General features: G+C 31.1%; 1 protein-coding gene across 1 annotated transcript in view; it reads right to left on the reverse strand.

Moving 5' to 3' along the window:
- The window catches only part of LOC144968970 (uncharacterized), an 86,681-nt gene extending 71,050 nt beyond the window's left edge, over window positions 1-15,631 (reverse strand). The window contains exon 1 of the mRNA XM_078907873.1: window positions 14,681-15,631. The gene's annotated coding sequence lies outside the window, so the exon portion shown is untranslated. The remainder of the gene's footprint in view (window positions 1-14,680) is intronic.
- Between the last annotated feature and the right edge of the window lie 583 nt (window positions 15,632-16,214).

A 16,214-nucleotide genomic window follows, 5' to 3' on the forward strand; every position in this document is an offset into this window, starting at 1 on the left:
AATAATAATAATAATAATAATAATAATAATAATAATAATAATAATAATGATGATGATGATGATGACATGATATAATGATATGACAATAATAGTAAAATTAATAATACAGTCGGAAAGAAAATTAGTTAATTAGTTTACATATATTTCATTACCGAGAGGAAGGAAACGACACATTTAACCCAAAGATATAAATATAAATATAGATGAATCATAATTTGGCCACGGGTGATAAGAGTGACATTACAAAATGCAATTAACAAATGTTTACATTATAAACAATACATGTTCAGATAATAAATTCAAATAATCAAAACATTTTATATTTATTTGATATCCACTTTGACACATTGCATGATAATTTTAACATTGCTTTTCTCACTATCAAATATGTCGAGTTGACACCAACGTGCACATCTTCGCAGGTCTGGTCATCGAACGCAATTGGATTCAATAGTCGCCTGTTCTACATTATGTTACGTGTTGCTGTTGGTCAGAGACACTTTCAAGCGCTTTTCAGCACGTTTAGTGGATATTGCAATTGGATTCAGTTGTCTGGTGTCACGCCGCACAGCAATGGCGGCCATCTTGGTTCTAAACAAAGAAAATCATTACTTTTTATTCTTCATGCTGGCTAGAACTTTTCATATGACTTGTGATCAGAATGTGTAAAAGTCAAAACATGATCAGATTTATAATGTGGTTTGTTTTTTTTTTTTCTCCTCTGGATACGCTTTTATGCTCGTCGGAGAAATATTTCATAAGGGCGCCGCCATTGTTCCGATAGTTTAGAGCCAGTTACTAAGTTGCCATGCGTCATTACGAGGGGAAGTGACGTTACGACTGTTGAAGCGTATTTTGTGCTTGTTTTAACATTGTTGTAATGGGACAATATTCTACGTTAGTTTGAGAGTGTACGTATTTCCATTACAACAATGAGACCACGACAATTTGGATTATCAGACCTGCAAATAAGGACACGTCGATTGACAACGGTTATAGATAGTTCGAAGATGACGTCACTCATGTATTTGTTATTGTTTTTTGCCATCCGCGTTTATGAGTACTTCTCACTAAACTGTATTATTAACAAGACTATAAACCTTCAAGATCACACACAGTTTCGTGTGTTGGCCAGTTTTACTTCCGGATGGCAATGCTGTGAACTTCTTAGCCAAGTGCATACTATCTATAGGAGACGGGGGCGGGGGGGGGGGGGGGATACAAATTTCCAAGACATCAGTGCTTGTTATTTCAATTCTTTTCAACAGTTTTTCTTTCTTTTTAAAAAAATTTTTTAACGATGTTAACATTTCCATAAGCCATCGATAACAAATGGATGTTACGAGTACTTTATAATCATTTTATTCGCCCCGTGCTTCTTCACACTTAAAATCGAAATCTCCAAGAAGAGCGAAATTTTCTAAGAAATCGATAAGATATATTATAGATCTCCCGTCTGTCAATGTCGATAAGAAATTTGTCAAATTATGACAAAACGCCGTTTTTTTTTTCATTTTGACCTAAAAATATGATACAAATAATAAGAAATCGGTAGTTAAAAAAATAACATACAATTTGTTTAAAAATGCTAAAACCTGAGAATTCACTTAAAGTTTGAATGAGTGTTACGTGTTTGATATTAGGACAAACTGGGTAAGATTAATAACACGATATATTCATAAAGTAATTTTATTTCTCTGCAAAAATGAGGGGGAAAAATATGTTTTTTGTATTTCCGCACAGCAACAGCAGAGAAAAGAGGCGTGTTTTTCTGTTATTTATTTATTTTTTAAATATACCTCTCTGATCGAATCTTCGACAAATGGCCGCCCTATCATCTACAATCAAAAATCAATGGTAACTTCGTCAGAAATCAATTATTTCAGGAATTTCAACAGTTGATTTTTAAACTTTAAAAAATGTTGAAAACATTACAAGGAAAGGCTCGATGAAGTAAATTATGATAATTAAATCAATCAATACATCTGATCGCCATTGGTGATCGGTGGAAATGTTGCTGACGTAAACTTTTGACATTTTCATTTAAATCTAATTTTTTGGTGGGAGTAGATTATGGTTTGTACTCACAGTAGTCTCTCTCTCTCTCTCTCTCTCTCTCTCTCTCTCTCTCTCTCTCTCTCTCTCTTTCTCTCTCTCTCCTCTTTCTCTCTCTCTCTCTTTCTCTCTCTCTCTCTCTCTCTCTCTCTCTCTCTCTCTCTCTCTCTCTCTCTCTCTCTCTCTCTCTCTCTCTCTCTCTCTCTCTCTCTCTCTCTGGGAATTGTATACAACGACAGATTAAGATGAATGATCCGATCTTGTCCGCGACTCCAATGAAATGACGTTTGACACTATTATTTATAAATACAGCGTGTTCATTTATTTATTTACTTATACATTCATTCAGTCATTCATTTATTCCTTCATTCGTTTATTCCTTCATTCATTCATACATACGTTTATTTATTTATTTATTTATTCATCTATTTATTTATTCATATAGTTATCCATTTATCAATTTAAATATATATCCATATATCAATTAATTTATTTATCTATTTATATATGTATTTATTCATATATTTATTCGCTTGCCTATTTATTGACAAATCCTTTCTTTTCCTTACAAAATGGGTGTCATCTTAATTAATCTAATGATATTTGAATGTGATTTCTGGCCAAAAAGAAATAAAAACCAAAAAATAATAAAAGGAAATGAAAAAAAAAAAAAGAAAAAGAAGCAAAAGACTGGCTTTGCCCACACCCGACAATAAATCGGGTGGCTTACAAAAATCGGGTGGCTTACAAAGTCATATCACGATTTAAGTGTGAGGTTTGGTTACAGGACAGCAGGTGTGTTGACATTACTGCAGTAGACTCAATGATCAAACATAACACGTGAATGTGAATGTGTCGGGGTTATAATAAGCTGAAATAGTTATAGATAGGTGAAATTCTAAAAAAAAGTTTTAGAACAATAAGTAGGTATACTGTTGCTGAGAAGGGGAGGGCGGGGGATGAAAGGGGGGGGGGTGTATATAATAATAATATAATAATAATATATAATAATAATAATAATAATAATAATAATAATAATAATAATAATAATAATAATAATAATAATAATAATAATAAATAATAATAATAATAATAATAATAATAATAATAATATAATAATAATAATAATAATAATATTACACATACACCCCTTTCTCTCTCTATTTCCAGATTTGACAAAATGTGATTTTTTACGTATTCTTTTTCGATCCTTCTGTTTTTTTGTTTTTTTTTTTTTTTTTTTTTTTTTTTTTTTTTTGGTTGTGTTTTTTTTATCTTTTTTTTTTAAAGACATATTACAGTATATTATTCTTATGCGACGATTGTTCGTCTCCCGACGAAGGCTATGAACCAAAACGTTGTTTGTCTTGTGTCGTCTACATTTGTATATGAGCCGTATTCCCCAATTTATATTTCTCTCTATAGGGTAGAAGAAGCAAGCAAATCTGGCACGTGCATCTTGTGAAATAACAATCATTAATAATTATTGGTTGCCTCAACTCAACATCCAGTGTGCCAGGTGACTACTAAAATGGGGTGTGGGGGGGGGGGGGGGAGGGAGAGGAGGGAGGAGAGAGAGAGAGAGAGAAGAGAGAGAGAGAGAGAGAGAGAGATGGAGAGCAAGAGGGAAAGAGAGAGAGGGGGGAGGAGTAAGACACAGAGAGAGGGGGGGGGAGAGGAGAGAGAGAGAGAAGAGAGACGGAGAGAAAGAGGGGAGAGAGAGAAGAGAAAGAGGAGAGAGAGAGAAAGGGGAGAGGGAGGGAAAGAAAGAGCGAGAGAGAGAGAGAGAGAGAGAGAGAGAGAGAGGGGGGGGGTCAAAATGATGGAAGAATGATGCTCGCGTGTCACTTATCGAATGAGCCACCGCATACTAGATAGAAGATAGATAGTCCATCCAGACGGCAGGATATATATAAAAAATAAAGGGACTACTTTTCTTAGTGTAATGTAGCACGTCAGATCGTGAGCGGTCTCCATTGGGAGGTGTGAAGGAGTGCATGATTCAAATGGCACTGCTCCTAATTATCTATTCTTAATTTATTTAGGGACCGTTTTCCTTGGCACAAACACACACAGACACACACATACATACACACACGCATAGATACATACAGACATACATACCTACACTCACGCACATATACACACAAACACACATGCAGTGGTATCGTTGTCATCATCATCATCTGCATCATTATCATCTTCCCAATCAATCATCATAGTCATTATCATCATCATCACCCTTATTATCGTCTTCCTCAACATCGTCTTCCCCCTCTTCTCAGTCATCGTCATCATCATCATCAGCTTCCCAATCAATCATCATCATCATTATCATCACCCTTATTTATCGTCTTCCTCAACATCGTTTTCACCCTCTTCCCAATCATCATCATCATCATCATCATCATCATCATCATCCTCTTTCCATTCTCCTCCTTCATCTCATCATCACCCGCTCCCTCCTCATCATCAGCTTCGTCATCCCCCTTCTCCTCATCCTCCTCTTCATCATCATCATCATCACCCCCCCTCCTCTTCCTTCTCTTTCATATCATCATCACCCGCTCCCTCCTCATCAGCTTCGTCACCCCCCTCCTCCTCCTCCTCCTCTTCATCATTATCATCATCATCATCATCATCATCATCATCATCATCATCATCATCATCCTCACCATCCCCATCATCAATAGAGTACCTGGGTGGCACGTAAGCGATCATCTATATTAGATGACATGGCATTGATCGGTGATGCACACCGCCAATGACACTCCACGACTCACACACGCACACCTCACACACACACACACACACACTCACATACTCGCAACACACGTGTGTAATGAGCACCACACGTAAAGCCCTATCTATTTAGTTCAATTTTATTGTCACATAAATTTAAAGGCATGAATAAACCTTTGTTGCATTTTGAAACATTCGACGAAACCAGAAACATCTATAGATCTAGGCATGCAATGATCGACGAAAAGCATTCATAGATGATATTGATTGTAAAATCAGAACATTTATCTCCCTACGATATATATATTGTTATATATATCTCTATAAAATATCAAAGTGATAAATTAGGAAGTGGTTACCGGTGTGAGAGAGAAATCAGTAAAAGTGTGTATGAAACAGTGCCAGAATAATCAAAAAGAAAAATACAACGATAAAATAAATATAGATCTATATGCATCGCCTGGGGAGAGAGGCTATTTTATTAGGACTTTTAAAAAAATCTTCACTATTTTCTTCCTATTTTATTATTATTATTATTATTATTATTATTATATTATTATTATTATTATTATTATTATTATTATTATTATATTATTATTATTATTATTATTACTGTTATTATTATCATCATCAATGTATTATTATTATTATTATTATTATTATTATTATTATTATTATTATTATTATTATTATTATTATTATTATTCTCATCATCAGTGTATTATTACCATTATTATTATTATTATTATCATTATTATTATTATTATCAATATTATTATTATTATTATTATTATTATTATTATTATTATTATTATTATCAATGTATTATTATTATTATTATTATTATTATTATTATTATTATTTATTATATATCAATGTATTATTATTATTATTATTATTATTATTTATTATTATCAATGTTATTATTATTATTATTATTATTATTATTATTATTATTATTATTATTCATTATCATTATTATTATTATTATTATTATTATTATTATATTATTATTATTATTATTATCATCATCATCATCATCATCATTATCTCTAATATCATATATTGATTATTATTATATTATTGTTGTTATTATTATTGCCATCATCGTCGTCTTCATCATTATCATCATACATATAGTATCACGAATAATCAACTCTATACATTTTTTTTCTCCATCCTACATAATATGCTAACTAACTAGCAAATAAAATAAGACATACAAGACAAGACAAACAAACAAACAAAAATGCTTTAAAGATATTCGTTAAAACATAATCGCAGTAGCCTTTTGTGTGATATCAAAATACATATTTTAATAATAATAATAATAATAATAATAATATTATTAATACGTTTATCCTCTTAACACCAGATGCGGATAAGTCAAATCTGATAACGAGGGAAAACCACCACAGTTGCTCAGCTCACTAATAGTTGTTGTCAAAATATCAATGTTATCAACATATCGTTACACAACGACGACAACACTTGTGAATCTCATTATCTATAATTCATATCTACTTGGAATATCAGTAAATACGTAGTAGGCCTACTACTACTATTAAGAACGGAAATAATCAAAACGTTCAAAAAATATATTTTGCAGTGATAAATTGTGCGGCTATGTGGTTTTGTATGTTGTATAACACTCGTTTTTGGATCAGAAGGTCCTGACTTCGACCAAGCCTTGCTCGGAGAATAGTTGTCCTTGGTAAAAGACTATTTACTCGCATTCTCTACTCAGGAGTAAAATGAGTACCTGGCCGTTAACAGCATTGTCATGTCTCTGTCGGAAAAAAAATGTGTTGTCGCCCAACTATTTTTTTTCCCTTCTCTATTGGGGGGGGGGGGGGGGTTCAAGTTAACAATCAGAAATAACTTTAGAGAATGCGACGTCTTAGAGAACAAGGCATTTTGTTGAGTACGTCATTATGGAGAATGGTGATTATTACGTTGAGCTGTTGAACCTCGGGGGCGAGTTACGAAAGAGCGCACTTTTTATTTTTACATTTCCGCCGCAGAGAACTTTATTATTATGATCATTATTATTATTATTATTATTATTATTATTATTATTATTATGATTATTATTATTATTATTATTATTATTATTATTATTATCATCATCATCATTAAGTCGGAATTCTAACGAAGAGTTGCTTATCTATCTATGATTTCCAATAATCTTTCATGGAAAATGACATCATGAGTAAGAATTCGAATCATGATTGTCAATATATTTTAATAGAATATTTATATGACGTCATCAATAACAATTCGCAGCATGGAAAATGACGTCATGAATGACAATTCGTATCCGTGGTTTCGAAAATATTCCTTCATGGAAAATGACGTCACAAAAAAAAATCCATATACTTATCAATGCAATATTCTTTCACGGGAAATGACGTCATAAATATGATATTTCGCATCAAATCCAACCATAAATAATAATGATAACACGTCAATAAAAATGGAGAGAAAAAAAATCAACAAAATAACAATTTGTCATAAAATATTCTATAAAATTATTTATAATGTAACAAAAGCATGAGCAATTTAATGTAAATAACACGAAATAAACATGTAAATTCATCGTTTAACTCCAAAATATTCGCAGCCAAACAATGCATGTCTTTAAACGCAATTCTCACAGGACAAAGCACCAGCGCACGACGCATTCAATTCATCTTACGATCAGGACGGGCAAATTTTGTATTTTTAAAATACTCGAAAATTACACCAATAACCTAATTTCGTAAAAAAGTGCAACATCTACAATAACCTTGATAGAAATAATAATAATAATAATAATAATAATAATAATAATAATAATAATATAATAATAATAATAATAATAATAATAATAATAATAATAATAATAATGATAATAATATTAATAACATAATAAATAACTGTTTACTGTAATAATCCTTTAAAAAATAATAATAATTCTATCAATAAAACTGCATCACGTCGCGTACCGTATACCACGAATAATTATCACGCGTCGAGAACAAAATTTCAACAAATAATGTAAAAATAAACTCGTACAAATAATAATATCATGATAATTGAACAATTTTATATTTGTTAAAAACCCCGAGTAAACTGCTAACCCGAGCATGCAACTGTCGATAGATGCGACGATGCGTCTGTAAGACATGGGAGTGATTTAGATTTACCTCATCTGTAAGTAGAAAACAAATTAAAGACAATTACCAACCAAACCACACACCAAAATTCCGCACCGTTAAGATAATAAACTTTTAGTGACGATAAATAGATAATAATTTATAAATAAATTAAATAGAGACTATGGATAAGATGACATTTTTTTTTTTCTCTCTTCTCTCCTAAGATCATTGAATACAAAAGTGTTGATTCTTGCTTAAAATCTCACACACCCCAGATCTGTCTAGTGTGTACTACGAAAAAAAAATCGTATAATTACGAGCTTTTGGCTCCGGCTGCAGAACTTCAAAAGTGTGTCTTTGACCCAAAAAATGAATGAATGAATGAAAGAATGAATAAATTTATATAATGCCGAGATCCACAATGTGCTCAGAGGCGCTTTACAATGCAAATAAAACACAACAATAAATTGATAATTTAAGCATAAAATCTATCATATTGGAATATCTTCAATATCTTCAATCAATTTGTAATTTAATTTTTGTAATTTAAATCTTATTGAAAAGAAAACTACCATTCCAGACAACATATTATTATATATAGGACATTGGAGCATTTTTTGGGGATCATGTTGAGGGCAAATTATAATTTATAAAGCTATTTTCATGATGACTTTTCTGTTTTCCCTTGGAAACTAGATACGAATTTCTGGAAGTTTCCAGAAGGCAGCTTGACACCCCCCCCCCCCCCCCCCCCGCCCAAGACAGCAGCAACAACAGGTTGACACCACAAGATGCATCAAATAATAATATTATAATAAAAAAATTTGGCGAGAACTTTTTCATTTCACTTCAAATTATAATGAATTATTTAGATTGCTTCCAACTTTGGCAAAATAAAGTTATCAAACCTGGGGCTTCTTTGACTTTTATTTTTATTTTGAAAAGTCGGGTGTTGTCTTATATCTTTGATACTTCAAGTGAAAGTCCCGTGTTAATTATTAGATTCGTTGTGTTTTGTTTTGTTTTTCTTGTTTTCATATTTTAAAACTGAACTATTATTATTATTGATATTATCGCAATATCACTAAACATGCTCAAAGCGCTTTACAAGGCGTCATTGGCCAACAGCAGCAACACTTAACATGTAGGACCTAACATGGCGCCTGTTAGGCGATAATATTACTAAATTTATCGGACGCGAAATTGTTATTCTCTATTGTCTTAATTCTGGCACTTTCCTTACTCACTTCATTTCTTATTTACTGGATATTATTACGCTCTATAAACGCTCAATTAATTTTTTTGTTATCAAGTTCGAGTTGGACCAAAATCGACATCCGGGTGTAAAGGGATAACGACATAAATGATCCATGCAGCTTGATAAGATATAGAAAGAATTATTGATGAGGCGTAGAATCCTGAAACTATTACAGTATGGTAAGTAGATGGCGGGTGGCGGGTGTTTGAGTTGGGTGGCGGGTGGATAATGACAGCAATTAGGATTCAACCCGAGATCATCATAATCATTATGCTTTGCTTACATCTTTATACTTTGACGTTACACCTTTTTTTTCTTCAAATTTCAAATTTGTCACAACTATAGATAGTTCGAAGATGACGTCACTCAGGTCTTTGTTATTGTTTTTTGCCATCCGCGTTTATGAGTAATGCTCACTGAACTGTATTAACCTGACTATAACTTTCATTGATACACACAGGTTTGTGTGTTGGTCCGTTATACTTCCGGATGGCAATGTTATGAGCTTCTTGGCCTTATCACAAATAATATCACACAAAAAGAAAAAAAACTAAAAAAAAAAATAGTAATAATAATAATAGTAATAATAATAATAATAATAATAATAATAATAATAATAATAATAATAATAATACATTTTAAAATGTGTTTATTCGGAGTATTCCAAGAATAGCACTGAAGACTGCAGACACAGGTGAATTAAAACAGCATCATCCTGCATTGCACATAACACGACACGTATAATTGAAGTGTAATCGGGGGGTGAGTACATTTATCAGGGGGATGCTGTTCTGAAGATGAGCAGACAGAGGAGGATGTAGTGTCGTTACGTTTGAATAGGCTGTGTGTGTATATATATATATATATATATATATATATATATATATATATATAGCATTAAAGGTTGCGCGGGTTAGATTCCTGGTGGCGGGGATGGGGGAGGGGGGGGGAGCTGGATGGTGATGCAGGCTAAAAGAACTCGGTATTGAGGTGTCACTGATGGCGGCAGTGAGTAGGTCAACCACTTTGATAACGATCCGAAGATGAGCAAATAGGTTAAAAGGGTTCGAACCCTGGCTAAGGAATACGTAATAAGAATATGATAACTCAAAAGTTGGGAAGTGTAATCTTGTGTCAAACTGAATGTTGGAATGAATAAACATTATATTTATCTAATTAAGTTATTTATTTATATACTTATACATTTATTTCCCTACTTATCTATTTATTTATTTCCCTACTTATTTATTTATTTTGATGCAAAGATCGAATTTGAAAATAAAACTTGATAAACTGTTGTCGCTGATGATAAAGACAAAATGGTAACACAGAAAAAGAGCGAGACGAGAGAAATAATAATAATAATAATAATAATAATAATAATAATAATAATAATAATAATAATAATAATAATAATAATAATAATAATAATATTAATAATAATAATATTAATAATAATAATAATAATAATAATAATAATAATAATAATAATAATAATAATAATAATAATAATAATAATAATAATAATAATAATAATAATAATAATGATAATAATATGTATGACAATGAAGATGACGATAATGATGACGATAATGATGACGATAATGATGACGATAATGATTATTATTATTATTATTATTATTATTATTATTATTATTATTATTATTATCATCATCATCATCATCATCATTATTTTTTTTATTATCACTATTTCAATTTGAAGCTGTTTTATTCATTTTTGTATTAAAAAATTAAACCCAAGAGATCAAAGAAGATTATGATAATCCACCGAAGCGTTGGGTTTAAAAATTATGAACATGACAAGTTGTAGATCTACCCTCATTCATCGTTTATTTCAATACGAATAATAATTAATACGAAAAATTGTCATACCGCCTAACAGGTGTCATGTCCCGTACTATATGTTAAATGTTGCTGTTTTGTCAGGGACCCCTTGTAAAGCGTTTTGAGCACATTTAGTAGATATTGCGCTATATAAAGCTCAATTTTAAAGTTTTTGTTTTTTTTTAACACAATGAATAACCACATTTTTGTGACGTATGTACAATTAGCAATGTAATTTCTTCTTCTTTTTTTTTTAATGAGTATTTTTCCTTTTTTTAAATGTGACAAGATTCTCATTGTATTTTCACTAATGTCGACCTGCATATATGTCCCGTCCTACATGTTAAATGTTGCTGTTGACCAGGGATCCCTTGTAAAGCGCTTTGAACACATTTTAGTGGATATTGCGCTTATAAAAGCTCTATTCAAAAAAAAAAAAAATCCTATTACCAAAATATTCGTAGAATTCAACAATTTTAGCACCAAAATATCAGAATATCCAAAGCATCTGTAAGTGACACTGTGATGCCAGACTATCTACATTATTTAAATGATTTATTTATTCTATGTGAGGCGAAATTGTTGGTTTTTAAAGCTATCTTTAGTGACTACAATTTTTATCTTCTAAAAATGACGAATTTTCTAAATTTTACATGTGGGCAGATCTGTTAATAAATGCGCATTGTTATATTTTACAATATTTTTTTTTTAATTAAAAATCTATATTGTCACGTGTAGCATTTTAACGCATAAATAAACATTACCCATTCACGTCTGCAACTTCATGTGATTTTATGCAGAAATGCCGCATCCAGTATTTTCATTTTCACCACGCACCAAAGTTTTGTTAAAAGTTTTAGACACCTCAGTAAGTAGCCTTGTAGATAGATGTAGCTAGATGGAGCTTAATCAAAATTCGTAACAATGCGTGTTTTTCGTAGAAATAGACTGGACTACGTGTGATTCTAGTGTTTTGGTTTGGTTTTTTTTGGGGGGTTTTTTTTCGATTTTTTAATTTGAAAAAAAAAAATTAGTTTTTTTTTTCTTTCAATTTTTTGTTTGTTTTGGGGTTTAAAAAAAAAAATTATTTTGTTGTTCTTTTTCAAATTTCTGACCAAATTGTTAAAAAGTGTGTTTTGAAAAGAGAAATGGATGTGTAAGCACTGACACTAACACACATAACGACTAAATGACACATCATTACCGTGTTATCACTATGCACAATGATGTAATGATGACTATGACAATAATAACACACTCAAAAATAAATAAATCATAACAATAATAATAACAATAATTATCATTATTATCAAATTATTTGAGCAGTCGTCTGATTGTCAAGGCTGAGTGAATAATCCTATTGTTGTGAGTAGATATAAACCTGACACGCACGTGCATTCAACGCACGTGCATTCAACGACAAAGGAGCAAATGAAAGGGGTAGGTAGTTAGGTGGCTATAATATATCATATCATATAATATAATATAATATAATATATTATACCACAGTACACAATCATGCGAGTCGGAACAATTGTTTCGTATCCTTTCACCGACCTGTCTGTCTGTCTGTATGGTCTGTGCGTGTGTGTGTGTGTTTGTCATGTGTCATTATTAAAGTATCTAGATTGAATTATGTGAACGGTTGTGTGTTTAACTGTCTGTAAGTCTGTACTGTCTGTAGGGCTGTCTTCAATTAAAAATGACAAAAGGGTGTCATTTTGAAATACTTCAATCTTTAATCGTTAATAAAAATTTATTTATTCTGTTCATGTCGAAGAATGGTTTTTTTTTGTTTTGTTTTTTTTTTTTTGTTTTTTTTTTTTTTGTTCTTTTTTTTGAAGTGAAAAAAAAAAGAATTTAAAATAAATAAATAGAAAACTAAACTAAATGTGACCATTCATCTGTAGACAGTATTTCCACCGGGTAAACCAAATGCTTTGAAATTACATTTTTAAGCCTCAATTTTGAATGAAATATGAGTTAAGAAAGAGTTTTTGGTTCTGACATTTCTAAAAAACAAAGACAATTATTCTAAATATATTCGTCATCCTATCTAGATGGTTACCTACTTTCTTGAAAATAAAAAAAGCAGTCGGTGTAAAATTGAATGCCAAAGTTTAGATAGTTTGGTGAGATAATCATTTTTGTTCATGTAAGTTCCTTTTAAAAAGAATGTCTTGTTGCTAATAGTTATTTTGTAAAATTTATTTATTATTCTATTTTTTAAATTCATCTATTTATTTATTTATTTATTTATTTATTTATCTATTTATCTATTCATTTATTTATCTACTTATCTATTTGTCGATTCATTTATCTATTTATTTATCTTTTTTAACATATATTTATTACTCAATTATTCTCAGGTTCATCATCTATTTATAGTCTATGTATTTAACGAATTTGCTGGGGTTTGTTTTGTTTCTTTTGTCTTGTTTATTTTATTGGTTTTGCTTCTTTTTTTTTTTTTTTTTTGATTTTGTTTTGTTTTATTGTGTTTTTGATTTTTTTTTTGCGGATTAAAAATATTATAGATATTTTAATGAGTGGTTGGAAACTTAGATCGGTGGATACACATTGAAATTGGCGATTTGTGCCTTGGACAACAATTCATGAAAATGAAATCCAATCTTTATAAAAAAAGTTGCTTGATAATAATGATGATGATGATGGTGATGGTGAAAAGGATAGTCATACAAATAACAATAAGAGTATTAATAATAATAATGATGATAATAACATTAATAATAATAAAATACTAATTATTACAATAATAATAATAATAATAATAATAATAATAATAATAATAGTAATAGGAATAATATAATAATAATAATAATAATAATAATAATAATAATAATGATAATGATAATGAATAATTAATAATAATAATAAAATAATAATGATAATGATAATAATAATAATAATAATAATAATAATAATAATAATAATAATAATAATAATAATAATAATAAATAAATAAATAAACAAATGATGTAATGATATACTATAGGGATTGAACGCACGACTTATTGCTCGGAATAAACTGTAATTGTTACTCACACAACATGAGTTGTAATTTTGTGGTTGCAATACAAAGATAAAGAAGATAAAATCACATTGACTGGTGTCGTCATAATTTTCTCTATGTCTGATTCGAACATTCATTTCTCTAACCCTATCTTGTGTGCAGGTTTTCTGTATCTGCTAACATTTTTACTGAGGTCATATTGTAAGTAAGCTTCATAAGACAACGGTGGATGTTCAGTTTTATAAGGGTTTGTTTATCACAAGAAAAGAGATAGAATGACCAATGTCAAGAGATAAATAAATTGGTTTTTTAGAATTTTTAGAATGTGCTTTAGTTTACTGGAGAAGTAGTAGTAGTAGTAGTAGTAGTAGTAGTAGTAGTAGTAGTAGTAGTAGTAGTAGTAGTAGTAGTAGTAATAATAATAATAATAATAATAATAATAATAATGATGATGATAATCAACAACACCACTATCATTGAAGCGCTTTCCTTATTTCATTTGAAAGTCATAAACTATGAGAAAATAAAATTATAATTTCCAAACTTAAGAAGAAATTATTTGCCAAAATGATTATTTTCTAATATAGAAAAAAGATGAAATCTTACCTCATAATTCCAGTGTGTTCCGAAACGTTATAAAATCTCAAATGAAAATACGAATTGTAAGAGCGATGACTAATAATAACATTGACGATGATGATAATAATGATGGCGACGATAATAATAATTATTAGGCTATTATTGGCCTAATGGCAAAACAAGAGAATGCGATGATAAAAGTCCAAGACTCGATTCTGATCGAACGATTGATTCGTCAGTCCGTGAATGTGTTTGAAGAAAACAATGAATTTTAAACAACAAAGTCCATGTAATCGAAATAATATGTAAATAATAATCAACCACAAATCACAAGAAATAAGAATTAATAATATCTAATAATAATTGGCGAATAATTCATGCGCAAAATTGATTAAAATAATTCTATTTCGTTGTTCACATTAAATTTACTAATAAAGTGACTACATACACAATAGTAATAATTATTGTCACTACATTATGATGCTGTTGATATTATTAACAACACGAATTGTGCGCATAGGGTATGGTGATGACGATGATGATGATAATAATAATAATATCTTCTCAACCATGAGAATACAATGAATATAAGTCACCACAGCACTATCAATGTATTTTGGAGTCGCCTCTCCAAGCGCTTCGTATTATTATAATGGCGAATGGCGGTGAAGAAGAAGAGGGAGTCGCCGGCGAGTTCTCAAGTCCATCACCACAACGAACGAACACTGACTAACTAACGAAGTAGCTAACCACACACAAACTAAACTTGGTTAGCTTGATTCACACAACACACACACACACGTTGTGTGATCTCTCTCTCATTCACACACGCAGATATTCATACACAGTCGGTGTACGAACACATAACACACACGTATACACACACACACACTCCATCAGAAGAGATCAGAGCCGCTCTTAGCAGACGAAGTGTCAAACTGGCGTGTCTGTGTGAGACGGAAGCCCACCAAAGACGGCACGACCACCGCCCCACTCGGCAAAGCTCTCGACTCGGGCGTCAGGCGAGGCCCGTCCCAATTGGCCAGACGTGTAAGCGCGTAACCAATCAGCGTCGAGAACGAGACGTTCGGTCGTGGCGCTGTCGGCACTCCAGTCAGACTGGGTGTCTGCGTGTCTCTTTGAGGTCTTTATCATCAAGCGGGGAGGAAGAGGGAGGAGGGAGGAGAGGGAAGGGGAGGAGGGGGATAGAGGGGGGCAATGTCACTTGCTATTCGGCTATAAATATTATGTCTGCTTGCCAATACGAATTTCCTTCTTATTTTGCTACTATAACCAACCATCTATCCATACTCAAACGAGTGCAAATGTAAAATTATAGAAGTTAACCGTTTGAAATTCGTAGTAGATAGAGACAAAATGAAGTCACCGACACACACACAATATTTAAATGTTTCAGCATGACTACCAACTGCATGCACGTCTGTGTTTATACAGTATCATTTACTGTCTCATTTCATGACTTTGTATTGTTTCATCTCTCATGTCTACACATCTAGATAGAATTCATTTCGTCTTCGCTTTTTGTTTTAAAAATGTATTT

This window comes from Berghia stephanieae, chromosome 3 (assembly GCF_034508935.2).
Source record: "Berghia stephanieae isolate SIO BIC M18660-M18661 chromosome 3, UCSD_Bste_1.3, whole genome shotgun sequence".
NCBI lineage: Eukaryota > Metazoa > Mollusca > Gastropoda > Nudibranchia > Aeolidiidae > Berghia > Berghia stephanieae.